Genomic DNA, 18,375 nt, shown 5'->3' with positions numbered 1-18,375 from the left:
TCCAGGCAAGCTAGCTCAAAGCACAAGAATAACTTTGCAGTTATTCACTAGGAATTCCTCCCTTTTGGCTAAATTTAAAGCCAGTATGCCTGTGTTTCTGACTTTCCAAACCCTGGGATTTTCAGTTTGCTGGGTCACCTTTCATTTCTTCTGAGTAAATCAATCTTCATTTCAGGAGATTCCTGGCAATTTTAGCACTTAATTTCTCTTTTTATCTTGTGATCTTGGTCTGCCTGATGCAACCAAGAAAGCTAAGTAATGAACTAAGTAATAAACACCAATATGACATGTTGCCTAAACTGGCAATACTGGAGTCTTATTTCTGGGAATGACTGAAGGTAGAAGACCTACAGCTCATCAGTGCCACATAAGTGACTGCCACATGACTGCCTTTGTCTCACTTATGATGAGGAAGAAAATAACTTTGGAAAAAGGTAAACCTGTGATTAAAAATCTCTGTTGTGTTTATGTACAGAGGGCATCATCAGGGCTCCCTTAACACAACCATTAATCTTGTATCCTGTGTTCACTCATATTTCTTAACAAAATCAGCATTAAAAAATGAGATATGCAAGAACTTGCTAAATTCTCATCATGATCATCATCACTGTTATTATTTCTTTTTTTGATTTCTGAACATATATTTGTTTTCTCCTCACTGGAACTGTGTTTTCCCCTTCTGCTTCTAAGCTTGCTTGGTATAGCTCTAGCCTTCAGGGCTAGGACAAGGCAGCATACTTTGGAGGGGTGAGCAGATGCCCAAAGCAATCCAGGCAGTGAGACAGGGAAGTGAGAGCAGGGGGATTTTTAGCACACTGTTGCAGGGAGGAGTGTACAGAGTAGAATTCAACATATTCTGTTCTCAGGACTTAAAAGACTATGTTTAACATAGTAGTGGACATCTTGCTGATGTTTCCTATTGCTCTAATCCAGATGCTCTGTATGTCTGGGGCATCCCACCATCGTGAAATCTCCCTTCATCACACCAGTGTTCATGCATCCAGCAGTTTCCCCAACTCCCCCTGTGCTGGAACTCATGCTTTTTATTCTCTACATCTTTCTTATTGTAATGTATCACTCTCCTGGGTGTAGCACATTCTCTGGTAGTTTCTTGATGTTTCAATTCAACCTGTCCTTCTCCCTAGAAATTAGAAGGACAGTCTTTTTGCCACAGATGATCTGAAATTTCACAACATGCCTTAGTGTAGGTCTGTTTTCATCTGTCTGCTGGATGCTCATTTTCACACTAGCAACTCCTTAAATTTCTTTTTATTATTCACTTTGTGGTTTTGGCTCTTCTGATTCCTCTGTTTTTCTTTCTAGGATGACTTTTTATCATGGTTTTAAATCAAAGAGCTCCTATTTTGTTCTTCAAAAGTACCATTTCAGTAGCATACTATGGTTATTTCATATATGCAGAATCTTTTCTTATATGTCAAGGATAAAAACATTTTTTTCTGTTCTCTGTTTTCTCTAAATTCCTTGACTCTGCTTATTTCTCCCTCCCTTCCTCTCTCTTTCTCTCTCTATTTCGATCCTATAATGTCCTCAGTTTCCCTCATATTCCTAATAATTATTAGCTATCTATTTATTCCTAAGAGTGCGAGGGTCTTGTTGATTTTGAACTTCACTCTAGGTTATAATAACCGCATGTCTTGTGTGCGCAGTATATCCTATTTTACTACTTTGGCCCTGATGTAGTTATAAATAGCTCTCCCTTTTATTCTCAGTAGTGTCCTAGTTTGAATATGTCTATATATTGATCATATATTTTATGAATGTATGTGTATACATAAGTGTATTCTAACTTTAATGGAGTTTTTAGGAGGGAAATTGCTAGATGCCGGTGTTTATTCAACATCCTAACCAGAAAATCCCTTATGCATTTTTAATATCCTGATTTAATCCCATAGAATGAAGTAGTTTTACAAAACAAATATTTTAAAAATTCATTAAAGTGTTCAAATTTTTAATATAAATTAATATTTCACGTTTGTTTGAAAGATGTCATTGTTCTTAAAGTGTTTATTTTCTACTCTCTGTAAGAGGTAGTGTGATAGATGCCTTCATCAATAGTAGTATTCTGTTTGTTCCTTACAATAACCCAGAAGATCTTGGGATCCCAGTTTTGAAGACATATGAACTAATACACAAACAGTTTTTTAAATTTTCCAAACAGCCAATGAGTGTTTAAGCATCTTATCATCCATGGGTACATCTATAGCACAGTTTCCAGAAAGATGTTTCCATAGAGAATATAGGTTTGAATGAGAGGCTTACATGTCCTTTAGCAGCATAAGTTTATCACTGTTCCTTTTTAATAGATTGGAGTATTCTGAGATACCCTTAGTTCCTGCAACTAAAATAATATGACTATTATTATTATTATTATTATCATCATTTAATGATTTTCTTCTTTTGTTCCAGATTTCTGATTAACTAGCATGTAGGCTGTGAGCCGGGATGTCTATCTTATTCACTTCTGAATCCAGCAGTGTCTAGTATACAGTTGGAAGTAATAAATGCACTGCTCTGAAAAGACCCGTGCCACCTTAATTTTTTAATAGGTACAAGTAGCCACCATTAGAGACAGCTAAGTAGGTCTAACTTGTCCATCAATCTCAGTATTAGATAAGAAAACAAGTGTGAGACAAAAGTCTGCCTCATCTACAATTAGTAGACAAATGTTTATTAGCAGTAGGCTCAAAAATTGCCTATGCAACCTCTTCTATAAATCTGAATGTCTAAGCTGTCTATCCCTTTAGTTTTTCCTTCTGCTTCTTGTATGGATGCTTTCCTTACAGAAAATATGAAAACATTCTAGAAGCAGGATTGCATTTACTTTTAATTGGGATCAGGCAACCAGAATCCTCTACTATGGCCCCATTGAGCATCTGACTCTGCTGCAATGTCATTAAAATGAATTTTTGGTCTTCATTCTGTCTTTAGCTTTATAGGCATGACTTTATTTATATTGACCTCTCTTTCTTTCATGGAAGCATGAGAAAGGAAAGAGGAAAACAGTATCCAAAAATTGTCAATGTACTAAAGCTTCCTTTTTCAGTATTCCTGTATCATGGTATTTTAATAGACTGCAAATCTATTAAAGATGATCCTACATGATAATCTTGTTTTAAAGGGGTTTTAATTTTCTGTGTCATTGTGAGGAAATATTTAGTGTAAAATTATTCCTAAAATATAAAAATCATAGAAATTTCATAAGCATGCAGAGCTCAGCTTCCCTTTGACAAAATTTACAAAAGAAATTATTTCTTTGTATCATAAAATTAAGTATTGTTTCAAACACAGATGTAACTTATCTACCACTTGCCTTTACTCATCTCAGAAAACATTAATCTTATAACATTTAAATGCAGCTATGTTTTCTTAGTTGCTTGCTGCAGTTTCTTATAAATACCAATATCTTTAGTAAATATGCAGAAAAAATAATTTGGAAATACTCTTACAAATAAATCTCCTTTAACATAATCTTTATGTCTGTACTTGGACTTCCCTGTTGCTTTAGTATTTAGTAGATCTTTAGTTGACATTCTTCCAAATCTCTTTGTAATTCTGTTCATTATCTTTTTTAAAATTAACTCTAGAGAGTTCCCTTCATGGCTCAGCAGTTAACAAACCCGACTAGTATCCATGAGGATGAGGGTTCAAACCCCGGCTTTGATCAGTGGGTTAAGGATCCGGCGTTGCCATGACCTGTGGTGTAGGTCACAGACTTGTTGTGGACCCCACATTGCTGTGGCTGTGGTGTAGGCCGGCAGCTGTCACTGCGAGTCAGCCCTCACCTGGGAACTTCCACATGCCATGGGTGTGGCCCTAAAAAGCAGAAAATAAAAATTAAAAAAATAAATTAAAATTAAAATTAACTATGATTTGATTAGCAGCAACTTTAAGGTTAGGTATGATATGGTGAGGTTCTATCAGACATTAGAGTAAAAATCATCTCCTAGTCTTATAAAATATCTGTTTTTGTTCTATGTTATGCCCTAGGAAACATTTTCAGAATAATGTGTTTACCTAAGCTTATATAATTGTTTGTTTATTCACTTAACTAATATTTATTAGTATATGTTATGTGCCAGGCACTAGAGATGCAAGAGCAAACATACTAGATATAACGTCTGTTTATGCGGAGCTTATAGTATTATAAATATGAATAAAGTTATTTTTATTAATCCAGCAGAATATTACATCAGTAGCCAAGCCATTGCTGTCAGACATTTAATCTTTTTTTTTTTTTTTGTCATTTCAGGGCCACACTTGCTGCATATAGAGGTTCCCAGGCTAGGGGTCCAATCAGAGCTATAGCTGCCAGCTTAAGCCACTGCCACAGCAGTTCAGAGCCACAGCAACAGAGGATTTGAGACGCATCTGCGACCTACACCACTGCTTATGGCAAAGCCAGATCCTTAACCCACCGAGCGAGGCCAGGGATCGAACCTGCATCCTCATGGATGCTAGTTGGGTTCATTAACTGCTGAGCCATGACGGTAACTCCAAATTATTGAAGTAAGTTATAAAATTATTAATGGGCTATTTATAACCAATTTTGATAAATCATTTATTCAATGAGCATTTCCCAAACTTTAGTGATTTGTGTACCATCTTCATAAGTTTCACACAGCCTGCAGAACACTAATTATTTAATTTATCTTGTTCTTTAAATCAACTCTCTTTTAACTTATTCCCATCAAAAACAACAATATCATAAAAAGTTTATTATACTTGATGTTTTTCTCCTAATGTGGTGTGTAAACATTATATTATTATAGGCATATAACTAATATGGTAAAATATGGTGTTTCTTAAAGTATCAGTGGTACAGGGACTTTGAGAATTTTCACTTAAATAAAGCCTCATACCTCATTTCATATTTTTTGGGGGGACAGTTATTGGCTTGCATGGCCAAGAATGGTAACTAGCAGGATTCACCATTTTCAAAATCTAATACCTTTCCTGAATTTAAGGAAGACTTCAGCATGAGAACTTTATTTTAAAACATGTATTATATTTTGATAGTAAGTAATGAATTTGGATCTTAGTCTTAATTTTCTAGCAGTTTATGCATGTTGACCCAAGTGTCCTTTATTACCCACATCTGACCTTCAGACTTTCTCTTTCTTCTGTCCTCCCAATTATGACTCTAATTTAAATTGTTCATAGAATGAGCACCAGTAATGATAGCTTTGAACACTTCCTAAAAACATTTTATATTGCAGTATCTTTTTCAATCAGCTTGCAGAATGATTTTGCTTATGTTATTTGTATTCTCTATTTATCTGGTAGCTTTCTCATTCAGCACCCACATTTTAAGCATGTAAATGACAACAATAATAAAGTGTCAATACTTACCAAATGCTTGCTGTGGGCTGGAACTGTGCTTTACTTGCACAAGCTCATGTGAGGGAGGTCAAATTATTATTCATTTAGTGTGGCAACTAAGGCAAAGGTAGATGACTAGCCTGGATTCCAAATTGTTAAATGGGAGACTGGAAACCAGGTTTGCGTGACTTGGGGGGCTACCATCTTTGTCACTTCATTATAACATCCACTTTTTCCTGGAGCTAGAGGAGTCAGACACTGTAGAAATGTACCAGACACAACTCTTATCTCTGATAGGTCTTCAGTCTAGGTCGAAAGTCAGAAGTAAAAATACTATTCACTGGATTCCGACCTGAATCACTTCTGGCTACTGTCAAAATGTAAAGCTACCTTCATAGGAGGAAGATTCATGATCATTGACATACATATGACCCAGGCCACGGAGGCACTTCCAGTCAAAACACTCCACATTGCTTTTCATAGCAGCAGAATCAGTGAAATAAGTTCGTAGTTTTGTGTTGCTTTTCCTCTTGAAAATAAGGCAAAATGAAGCCCCTGGTCAACCAAGAGAAAAGCCGTAAAGGCTGATTGCAGCAGCTCAAAGTAGGCAGGACTGCCCCGCCAAAGACCTTATGATATATCATCAGGTGAATGTCCCTTATCTCATCCAAATCTGGTGAAAATTTTCTAGCTCTAATTTCATGGCAACTCACTAGTAACAATATGTGTTCAACTCATTATCTGGAATAAAACAACAACAAAAATGTTTCTGGTGGTATGCCTGGTATAAAAGCATACGTTATATACAAAGCAAAGAACTTAAGACATAGTAGGAACTGATTAAATAAATATTCCCGATTGATTATAGAAAATACAAAAATGAAGCACTTCCATTTAAATATATAAACAATATGAGGTGAATGTATGTAATTTTTTTCTCCTTGCATATAAAAAATAAGCCAAGAGATTTTAGGAGAAAAAGGAAGATAGAAATAATTTTGTACCTTACTAAAAACTTAGAAGTTTATTGAAATGCTTTGCAAATAGACTTGGTACTTTTACAGAATTTTTATAATAGCTTTAATCTCCAAACAAGTGAGTGCATATAATTGACAGCCAGCTGCAATAATGAGAGTTGTGGTGCTGTAAATTAGCTTTGTAGCCTCAATTTTTCATCCTGAGCAGGTTTACCCTGGCACTTGTAGATTGCATGCTCTTATTGCAGGTGACATTGAGAGATTACATTAAGTTGGCTATCGATCATACTGTATGGGTTCACTTTACTAAAATGTAATCTCTGTTGCAACAAATCTAAATCTGACAAAGTATTCCATTTTCATACTATTGTAGTCTCAAGAGGAAATTATAAGAGAGATTAGAGGTTGGTTGACGCTCCAAACTGTGCATTTCAAATCTAACCCACAGTGTTGTTTAGAAATATTAAATTAAATGATACATAAAAAATGTTTTTATACATTAATATGTAGTTATAAAACTATTTTACTTTGAAAAGCACAAAACAAGTGTTATTAAACATCTAGTCTCAGAGTTTCCATTGTGGCTCAGCGGATTAAGAACACAACACAGTATCCATGAGGATGTAGGTTCAATCTCTGACCTCACTCAGTGGGTTAAGAGTCCGGCGTTGCCACAGATGTGGTGTAGGTTGCAGATGCAGCTTAGATCTGGTATAGCTGTGGCTGTGTAATATACTGGCAGGTACAGCTTTGATTCAACCCCTAGCCCAGGAATTTCCATGCGCAACAGGTGGCAGCCGTAAAAAGAAAAGAAAAAAAAGAAAAAAATTAACAATAAATAAATAAATAAGAATCTAGTCTCTCTCTACAAAAGACTCTGGAGAGTATTACAATGAATAAATCATTCTCTCCAGGGATTTAAGAGAGAAGGAAGCCTCTGTGAAAATAGTGGCTTATATGTGATGATTGTCACAACAGAAAAAAAAAATAGCTTATAATTTTCCTTATTTCTGGCTTCCCTTTAATTGTATTAGCTTCTTTTCATGTTATTCCTTAAGCATTTGAGTTGATTTGGGCCCATTCTTTCTGAGCTAACCCTTATCCTGCTGTAACTCTGCCACACATACAAAAGTAATACACTTAAAGCTACCAATGCTAATCTGGACTTCATGCAAAGCAATTTTCACATCCATTTAGCTACTGGCTCTAATTCCCACAATCTACTTCATTGCTATTGTCACATGTATCTTTTACTTCAGAATTTACTATGCAGGCAGAAAAATGCATTTGTGGAAGTTCCTATTGTTGCTTAGAGGTTACGAGCCCAACTAGTATCCATGAGGATGTGAGTTCAATCCCTGGCCTTGCTCAGTGGATTGGGAATCCAGCGTTGCGGTGAGCTGTGATGTAGATCACAGATGCGGCTCGGATCCTGTGCTGCTGTGGCTGTGGTGTTGGCCAGCAGCTATAGCTCTGATTCGATCCCTAGCTTGGGAATATCTATGTGCTGCAAGTAAAAAGAAAAAAAAAAATTCTTCTCCTTTTGGCAATTTATTACATCTTCTCTCTATTGGCGATACTACATAATCAGATAACATGGGGGCATGGAATCAGTATAAGAGGAATTATACAAATCAATGAATTGATGACATCAAGCTAAGCCTGTGGGTTACACTATTTTACTACCTTAGCCTGTTGACTAAACTTTCTCTCCATTGGATAGTTTTTTTGCTGTCACACACATCTTCTACAATGCTTTCAAATGAGCAAATACCATTCTGTTCATTTTTTCTCTTTACATATAAATGATATTAAACATTAAACTTAGGCGTTCCCATTGTGGACCATTGGGTTAATGACCCGACATTGTCTCCATGACAATGCAGGTTTGGTCCTTGACCTCACTCAGTAGGTTAAGGATCCAGCATTACCGCAAGCTGTGGCATAGCATAGGCTGCAGATGCCACTTGAGTCTGGTGCTGCCTTAGCAATGGCGTGGGCCTGCAGCTGCAGCTCTAATTCAACCCCTAGCCTGAGAACTTCCATATACTAGCTAAACTTAGAACTTTTAAGCCTGCAAATCAATCCATCCATTTACATTTTTCTACCTTGATTCATGTGTCATTTTTAAAGTTTAACTCATTGAGAGGAATTTTATTCCTCACATATTCACTTTTTTTAGGGCTCTCTTCAGTGATGCCTCAAAGTATCCACCACAGTTCTCTTAGGGGGAGTGCCTTGTAAGGCAACATTCTGATATACAAAAAATTCTGTTTATTTTCAAAATTTCAAACAAAGCAATAGTTCATTGATGCTCAGATGCACATTATTTTTCACAATTTTAACATCTCTGTTATCAGAGTGCATATTACTGTTGACAGAGTCTTGCCATCTCTCTTTGGGCAAGCAGCGATCATGACACAGCTGTTTTTGCCTTGTATGCATGTGGCACTATCATTTAAAAATTTGCAGATTAGGTCTCAGTGACTTGGAAGAAAATTCTAAAGATGAAGGAGGAACCCTTTTTTTTTTTTTTTAAAGAATTTCTCTATCACTGGTGCAAAAATAGACTCTAAGGACCATTCTCTGGGAACTTCAGTGATTTGTGTTTCAGAGTGTTTCAGCAGAGTTGAGCTATTTATTTGCGTAGTTGTGAAGAAATCTGAGGTCCGCCTCTGCCAATTCATTTTGCAATACTTAAGTATGTGCAAGGATAATATAATGAAATAAGATTAGAATAGCTCTTTTGAGATGTTTTATTTTTTCTTTCTTAGTGGTACGTAAAAAAGTGGTGCATCTTATCATTGATGACCTCTCAGATTATGAATATGATAATATATACTTTAAGTAATATTTCCTCTGTATCCATATGTTGGCCATTTTAGAAATCTTTGAGCTGGATTCAGAATCTTTTGAGGTGGACAGATCTCCATTTTTTTTACTCCCTGGTGAAGGAGAGTGGTAGGAGGTCATCATCCTTATCCTGAAAGATGTAGTGAGTAAATTTAAGTGATATTTTCAAATTCTATCCAAATAACAAATGGAAAATGAAAGTCCTTTATTCATGAGGTGTGATAAAGAGCTATTTCATTCCTATATAATCAAACCCATTTATGTACATGGTTTGCATGTGAAAAAAAATAGTAGAGAAATAAAAATTTCTGTAAAGGTGGTAAGGGAATGAAAATGTCATGTTTAATTCTGTAAATGGAATTTCCTGGAAGAGTAGGTTGGCAGCAATACTACTATTTATGTGAAAAATTCAGGGCTTCTTGCCTCTTCCTCTTTGCCACAGCAGATGCTCCCAGGGAAGAAAAGCAGCAGCTTTGAAGATGCTGTAGGAGACGGTCTTTGTGCTCACAAAAGCCACTATGCTGGGGTGGCCTCTGTGGGGAAGTCTCACAAACCCCCGAGCTCACGGTCTCAGGGAAAAGGCTGCCCTTGATGGTGTGGCATGTCAGGCCTGCAGCCAATGGAGGGATTGATCAGGTAGCCCTCCTAAGAATCTCAGGAACATTTCCAGGCCTCCAGGGTCTGCTAGCACATGTCAGTCTCTTTGAAGCTCTATGCCGCCCATAGCCTTCTTCCTGCACTGTCCTGTGTGATGGAAACAGTGGCATAAAGTCAAAAGCACTTCCCATAAATCCTGTTGCTGTGGTTTGATTGGGTGTCATATCCCCAAGTGTCAGTTCCAAGTCAGAAACAGATGTAGTCTCAGAATTAAAGATATTAATTAAATTGTATAATTTTAAATGTATATCTTTATATATTGAATCATTTTATATTGTGCTTTAATTATTTAAAGCAACACGGAAAATTAATATTATTAATATGAGACAAATAAAATAACTGGTGAGTAATTTTATGTATATATGCAAAATTTTATATATTTATACATGATTTATATATATAATGACATTTTATATTCTATTGTAATATAGAATATAAAATCTATAATCTATAATGTAATATATTAAAATTATATGTAATTATGAAACATAATTATATGAATATAATTAATATATTAAATGGAATATATTATACAACTGTGTATATGTTACATAGATCTAAAATTTATTCACCAAAATTTTATTTGTATAGATATAAATAAAATATAGTTAATATAGGTAATATAAGGATATTGTTTATAAATATTTATGTGTATTGTATAAATATAATTATCTGGTATTACTGGTAGGTGTAGGTAATGAAAAGTGATAATTCGAGTCCAGACTCTTTTTTTTTTTTTTTTTTGTCTTTTCTGTCTTTATAGGGTTGCATCCGCAGCATATGGAGGTTCTCAAGCTAGGGGTCTAATCAGACCTGTTGCTACTGGACTACGCCAGAGCCACAGCAACACCAGATCTGAGCCATATCTGCGTCGGGCACCACAGATCATGGCAACACCGGATCCTTAACCCTCTGAGCGAGGAGGCCAGGGATCAAACCCACAACCTCATGGTTTCTAGTCAGATTCATTTGCACTGCACCACAACGGGAACTCCCAGACTCATTTTTGAACTTGATATAGTTTGACGTTTCTGTAACCCTAAAAATTACCTAAATTCAGATCTAACATAGAATGCTACTAAAAACCAGGCTTACAGAGTTGGAAGTATTATGTTGACGAATCATTCATCTAAAAGCAACAGTGAAGATTTATTGATACATGGCAAAATCCTGCCAGTCCATTCTTCAGTGTCCACCTCTCTCCTGAAGATAAGACATCCTTTAAAAAACAAATAAGACTCATAGTGGTATTTCACTTGGAACCTCATAATAGAGAACTCCATGTATTTTAACATTGTAGTATCTGTTTGTAATTATTTTATTTTATTTTTTTTTTGCATTTAGTCTCTTTCGTAGCAGAATTAGAAGAAAAAAATGTCATTATTTGAAAGTGTACTGTATCAGGAGCCAGAAGTCCTAAACAATATTTTTTTTGCTCCCTGAATAACTGTGAGACTATGGACAAATCAGTTTTCTTCCCTAGGCCTCTATTTTCTTATTTATACAGTGAGACAATTGGATATATCAAATTTAGGGTCACATTCAATCATAAATGTACCATAATATTAATGTGGAAAACATTGAGTTACTCGGAGCTATTTCTGAATCAAAAATGAGACTGTTTTATAAATGGTAGAATTTCTTTGTAGAGTCTCAAACTTTATTTAGAAAGAAACAGAAGTTCCCTAGTGGCCTAGTGGTTAAGGATTCAGCATTGTCACTGCAGTGGATCCTTGTCACTGCTGTGGCTCATTTTGATCCCTGGCCTGGGTGCCATAGGTGTGGCCAAAAAATAAATAAATAAATAAATAATAATAATAATGATGATAATAATAAAATAAATAAAAAGAAAAACAAATAGAGGCAGACAGGGAGACACAGAGACAGAGAGAGGCACAAGATATGTTTGGATCCTCCTTAGTCTAAAAAAGTCAACTGAACTTTCTAAAGGGAACAGGAATGGGAAATATTTTTTTAAGGATTCCAGAGTATTTACAAAGGACCAGAGCTATAACTAGATCCAAGGTTAGGATAAAAGTGCTCAGCAGAGACTTGATGTTTTCAAAACCTGATTCCAAATTTTGAGGGGAGATAATAAGCTTGACCAAGCTCGAGCTCGGGTCAGGAGTGTCTTTCCAGAACAATCAGCTATAACCAGAGGACTGGGGTGGGACATACATCTCAAACAGGCTGCAGTGTGAACAGAAGTACTGGAGCACCCATTCCTCACCCTTCCAACTCCAGCTCCTTCAAAGATTGGAATATTTCAATGCATTAGGAGAAAAAGTGTCCTAACTTTTGGCTGCCAAAGAAAACCATCAATCTGTAAATTTCTTCTCTCTATTGATATAGTAATTAGAACCAAACTAATCAGATATGTCATTATGCTCTTTCCCTCACATCATAGTGCCAGGCTGTAGTGGAGGGACAACAGGGACGGCCTGATGCTGGCAAAGAGACATTCTCAGTCTCTACTGGCAGATGCCATTCATGGAGTCATGGTACAGCATCCATGATTTACAGAACCTCACAAATACTGTCAGGCAGCTGGTCTACAAATGGGAGCCTCATCACTTATTCATATTTGAGACATTTTTACCAGTGCATTGCCTTATTTTAAATCTTCTTTAATTATAGGGGTTACAAAAAAGATATAACAATTAGCAATTAAATCAACTAAATCTGCATTTTAAGGGGGTAGGTTGATTACTTCACAGAGAGGGTAATTGGTTTTCAAAGTCTTAAGTGAATGGCCACCAAAACCTAATATTTTAAATGATCCATCTATTTATGTTTAACATTTGCTTGTACATTGAATTGAAAACAACTATTCCTCCTACTTTATTTTCTAGAAACATGGACATTTGGAATTGAATGGCTCCTTAGAAATGATCAAGTCCTTACTCTTTATTTTGTTCAGGAAACAAAGTCCTAGACTCAAGCAAATTTCTGAAGTTCACAGCTGGTTCATAAAAGTAATTGGTGGAATCCCCCCACACACACCCCAACGGGACATCACATGCACAGAATTCAATAATTCATAATCCTTGGTTTGTGTCATACTTTCATTATTCATCACTAATTAATCAAAATGTACTTAATTATAATATAAATGGGACTGCAAACCATCATCCCTAAAACATAAATGAGATATTAAACTTATAAACCTTCTCATTCTACTCCCTCTCCTCCCTGCAGAGATGATTGTCAACCTGAATTTTCTTGATGTTCTTTCTATAGTTGTCTTGCATGTATCTGTAGTCCTGTAAATGTGTGTATTTTTAGTTTAAGTTTATGAAAAATGTATCATGCTATGTGTAACTTACTGTATTACTTTCACTGACATTGTTGTGTACGCCAAGTAAAATTTTCACCCTTTCATTAAGAGGCTTTTGGGCTTTCTGCACATTTTCCTGTTGTAAACAGTGCTGCTATGAATATTCTTGTGAACATTTCTTGTCCTAAAGGTTCAAGAATTTCTAGGGTGGTTTATACTTAGCACAAATTGTTAGATAAGAGACTAAACAAATGTTCATGTTCAGCTTTGTAAAGTCATGATAAACTGTGCCCTGAAGTGGTGCCACCAGTGTGGATTTCTGCTGTCAATGTGTAAGACCTAACAGATAATGTCTATCAGGGGTCAGAAATATTTTCCTATACAGGGATAGACAGTAGGTATTTTTGGCTTTGTGTGCTACATACAGCCTATGTGGCATTTATTCAACTCTGCTATAGTAGGGAAAAGCAGCCATTGACAACATTTAAATGAGTAACATGGCTGTGTTCCAACAGTACCTGTTTTCTGGGCACCAAAATTCGAATTTCATGAATCCTTCACATTACAAAATACTACTCTTCCTTTTTTTCAATAATTTTGAACTATAAAAAAAAAATTCTTATTCTGACATCATACAAAAACAGGTGGTAGGCTGTGGTGTCTTCCCTTCCTTTCTCTTTCCTCCCTCATTTCCTCCATTCTTTTTTTATTAAAAAAAAATGATAGATAACCTATTGCATGTAATACACTCTTCCAAATACTGAGGATTCTGTCTGTTCAAGAAGTACATAATGATCAAATGGTGGTAGGCATTATAAAGACAAATCAAGGGAAGTGGATGTTGGTGATAGGAGGTGTGTTCTTTTAGACAGAGTGGACAGGTAAGTCTCTCTGATAGAATGACATTTGAGCTGAGCCCTTATTTTGAATGAGGGATTGAGACATGCAAATATCTTAGAGGAAACTACATCAGTGAGAGGTATCAGAAAATCTATATACCTCTCAAATTTCACATTTGTATTTTTAATGCTATGCTGGCCATCTCTTCATAAATCTGCCACAAGTTCCTACGATTCTTCATTTGTCAATTTGAATTGACCATCTACTACAATCTCAGGTTTCCCAACTTGGTGAAAGGCATCTCTAATAATCTGTCAGTCAAATCAAAACCCTTTGCATTTTCTTGCCTCTCTCCTCCCCTTTTACTCCAAACATCTATCTAGTCAACGAGTACTTCTATGTCCTCAGTATCTGTATTAGTCTGCTTGTGCTGCCATAACAAAATACTACAGACTCAAAGATCAAGTATCTTTTCTGACCACAAAGGCATAAGACTAGAAATCAACTATAAGAAAAAAATCTGCAAAAACCACAAGCACATGTAGGCTAAACAGTATGCTACTCAACAACCAATGGGTCACTGAAGAAGTCACAGAAGAAATCAAAAAATACCTGGAGACAAAGGAAAAATTGAAATGCAATGATCCAAATCTGTGGAATGCATCAAAAGCAAGAAACAAGAAAAATCTCAAATGAATAATCTAACTTACACCTAAAAAAACTAGAAAAAAAAAAAGACTAAACAAAACCCTAAATGTGTAGAAGGAAAGAAATCATAAAGATCAGAGAGAAAATAAATGAAATAGAGACAAAAAACAATAGGAAAAAAAACTAGTTTTTTTAAAAAGATAAACAAAATTTATACAACTCTAACAAGACCCATCAAGGGGAAAAAAAAAAAAAGAGAGAGAGAGAGAACTCCAATAAATAAAATCAGAAATGAAATAGGAGAGGTCACAACCAACACCACAGAAATACAGAAGATCATAATTATTTGTAGTAATAATTAAAAGCTAATAAAATGAATAATCTAGAAGAAATGGATGAATTCTTAGAGATGTACAATCTCCCAAGACTTAAACAGAAATAGAAAATATGAACAATTACCAGTAATTAAATTGAATTGGTAATTTTAAAACTCTCAACAAATAAAAAGTCCAAAATTAGATGGTTTCATAGGTGAACTCTAGAAAAAATTTAAGGACGAATTAACACCTATACTTCTCAAACTATTAAAGAAATGAAAAGGAAGGAATGCTTCTGAACTTATTCTACAAGGCCAGCATCACCCAGATACTGAAACCAAAGAAAGATACCACAAGATATCTTGATGAACATAGATGTAAAAATCGTCAACAAAATATTTGCAAACTGAATTCAACAAGCATTAAAAGGTCATATACCCTGATCAAATGGAATTTATCCTGAGGATGCAAGGACAATTCAATATCTGGAAATTAATTTATGTAATACACTGCATTAACAAATTGAATGAAAATCATATGGCCAGCTCAATAGAGGGAGAAAAAGCTTTTGACAAAATTCACATCCATTTACGATAAAAACTATGAACAAAATGGGTATAGAGGGAACAGACATTAACTTAATAAGGGCCATATATGATATGCCCACAACAAATATTATGCTCAGTGGTAAAAAACTGAAAAGTATTTCCTCTCAGATCAGAAACAAAACAAGGATGCTTACTTTTGCCACTTTTATGCAACATAGTGTTTGAAGTCCTAAACACAGCAATAACACACATACACACACAAAGAGACAAAGGGAATCCAAATTGGAAAGGAAGAAGTAAAACTGTCACTGTTTGCAGCTGATATGATACTACATATAGAAAATTGTGAAGACACCACTAAAAAAATCTACTGGAACTAATAAATGAATTTGGTAAATTTGCAGGATGCTAAATTAATATATAGAAATCTTGCATTTCTATATACTAATAATGAACTATCAGAAAGATCAGCAAAGAAAACAGTCCTACTTAACAACTGCACCAAAAAAGAATCAAATGGTTAGGAATAAATCTAACCAAAAAAGTAAAAAACCTGTACCTAGAAGTCTATAAGACACTGATGAAAGAAACTGAAGACAATATGCACAAATGGAAAGATAAATCACACTCATGGATTTAGAATAATTAATATTTTTAAATGACCATAATTCCCAAGGCAATCTACAAATTCCGTACAATCTCTATCAAAACATCAGTGATAGTTTTTACAGAACTAGAACAAATAATTCTAAAATTTATGTGTAAACACAAAAGATCCCAAATAGCCAAAGCAATCTTGAGGAAGAAGAACAAAGCTGACCATATCACATTCCCTGATACCAAGCTATTCCACAAAGCTACAGTAATAAAACAGTATGGCGCTGGAACCAAAACAGATACATAGAATAATGGAACAGAACAGAGAAGCCAGAAATAATCCAAGCTTATTACATGGTTAATTAATCAAAGGAGATAAGAATATACAGTGGGAAAACTGGACAGCCTATTCAATAAATGGTGTGGGAAAACTGGACAGCTACATGCAAAAGAATCAAACTGGACTACTTCCTCATAGTATACATGAAACTAAACTCAAAATGGATTAAAAGCAAATGTAAGACATAAAACCATAAAACTCCTAGAAGAAAACATTGCCAGTATGCTCTTTGACATTGGTCTCAATGATATTTTTTGATATCTCCTCAGGCAAAAATAAAAAAAAAAAAAAACAACTATATCAAACTAAAATGACTTTGCATAGCAAAGGAAACTACCAAAAAAAGAAGAAGATTGCTGAATGAGAAAAGATATTTTCAACCAATATATCTGATAGGGATTAATATCCAAAATATACAATGAACTCCCACAACTCAAACTTTAAAAAAAATGAAGGAACCCAATTAAAAAATGGACAGAGGACCCAAATAGATGTTTTTCCAAAGAAAACATAAAGGTGGTCCATAGGCACATGAAAAGTTACTTAGTGTCACTAATCACAAGGGAAATGCAAGTCAAAACCACAGTGTGATACCACCTTATACCTGTCAGGATAACTATTATCAAAAAGGTAACAAGGTTTGAAGAGAATATGGAGAAGAGGAAACCCTCATGCACTATTGGTTGGAATGTAATTTAGGGCAGTCACTGTGGAAAATAGTATAGAGGTTCCTCAATAAATGAAAAAAAAAAAAAAAAACAAAAGAACTATCCTATAATCCAGCAATCCCACTTCTGGATATTTTTCTGAAGAAAACAATAATACTAATTTGAAAAAATATGTGTACCCCTATGTTCACTGGAGCATTATTTACAATAGTCAAGATATGGAAGCAACCTAATTGTCCATTGATAGATGAATAAAGAAAATGCAGTACATTTATACTCAATGGAATATTAAACATACAAAAGAATGAAATCTGGCCATTTGCTATAACATAGATGGACCTAGAGGGTAATATGCTAAGTAAAATAAATCAGATAGAAAAAGACAAATACCACATGATTTTACGTGTATATGAACCTTAAAAAAAAAAGTGACCAAATATAACAAAACAAAAACAGATTCATAGTTAAGAACAAATTGGTGGTTGCCAGATAGAAGGGGGATGGGGGGATGAGTGAAATAGGTGAGGGAGATTAAGAGGCATAAACTTCCAGTTATGAAATAAATAAGCCACAGAGACTGTATATCATAGAGCATATAGTCTATAATATTGTAATAACTTTGGTGACAAATGGAAATTAAACTTGTACTAATCCTGTAATGTATAAAAGGGTCACATCACTATGTGGTACACCTAAAATTAATATAATATTGTAAGTCAATTTTACTTCAGTTAAAAAAAGAAATGGGAAGTAAAGAAAAAAAAAAAAAAGTAAAGATACCAGTCCTCTTGGATTAGAGTCCAAACTACCCAAAGCCTCATTTTAGCTTAATCACTTTTTTAAAGGCCCTCTTTCCAAATTAAGTCACATTTCTTACGGTACTGATGGGTTAGAACTTCAACGCTGGAATTTTGAGAGGACACAATTCAGCCCATAACAATATCTTTTTAAAAAATCTTAATCTTTTCCATTTTAAAGTCATTTTCTTACCTAAGAAAATATATAAAAATAAATTTGTTTATTCCTTTCCTTATTCTGCTTCATGCTCTTACGATCAGTCCTCCCCAAAGGTAGCAGAATAATGCAAAAATGAAATTTGATCATGTTTTCTTCTGCTTGAATCCTTCATTGGCTCCCGAGTGGTCTGCAGGACAACGCCCACCAACATATCATATGCTCAAGGAATGGTACCTGTCTTCATTTCTAGTCCTCTTAGTCCGTAAACTCTCACTCTCTCAGCTGTAGCAAGAGTAAACTACTTGCAGTTCGAGGCTTTTGCAAATTTCCTTTGCCTGAAATTCCATCTCTGTTCT

General features: G+C 35.0%; 1 protein-coding gene and 1 long non-coding RNA gene across 8 annotated transcripts in view; both read left to right on the top strand.

Moving 5' to 3' along the window:
- Nucleotides 1-18,375, top strand: part of CNTNAP2 (contactin associated protein 2) — a 2,042,838-nt gene that overhangs the window by 1,327,906 nt on the left and 696,557 nt on the right. The window lies entirely within an intron of this gene.
- Nucleotides 1,849-7,164, top strand: LOC146400102 (uncharacterized). Its single transcript, XR_014816190.1, has 2 exons — nucleotides 1,849-3,608; nucleotides 4,501-7,164. It is a non-coding gene; the product is annotated as an uncharacterized LOC146400102 (long non-coding RNA).

The sequence above is a fragment of the Sus scrofa genome, chromosome 9, assembly GCF_054392235.1.
Source record: "Sus scrofa isolate SSC_HxYL_T2T_F1_AM1 chromosome 9, Sscrofa_HxYL_maternal_Yorkshire_Landrace_v2.0, whole genome shotgun sequence".
NCBI classification, from domain to species: domain Eukaryota; kingdom Metazoa; phylum Chordata; class Mammalia; order Artiodactyla; family Suidae; genus Sus; species Sus scrofa.
Note: the sequence above shows the minus strand (reverse complement) of the source record. Positions and strands in the feature narration are given on the sequence as shown.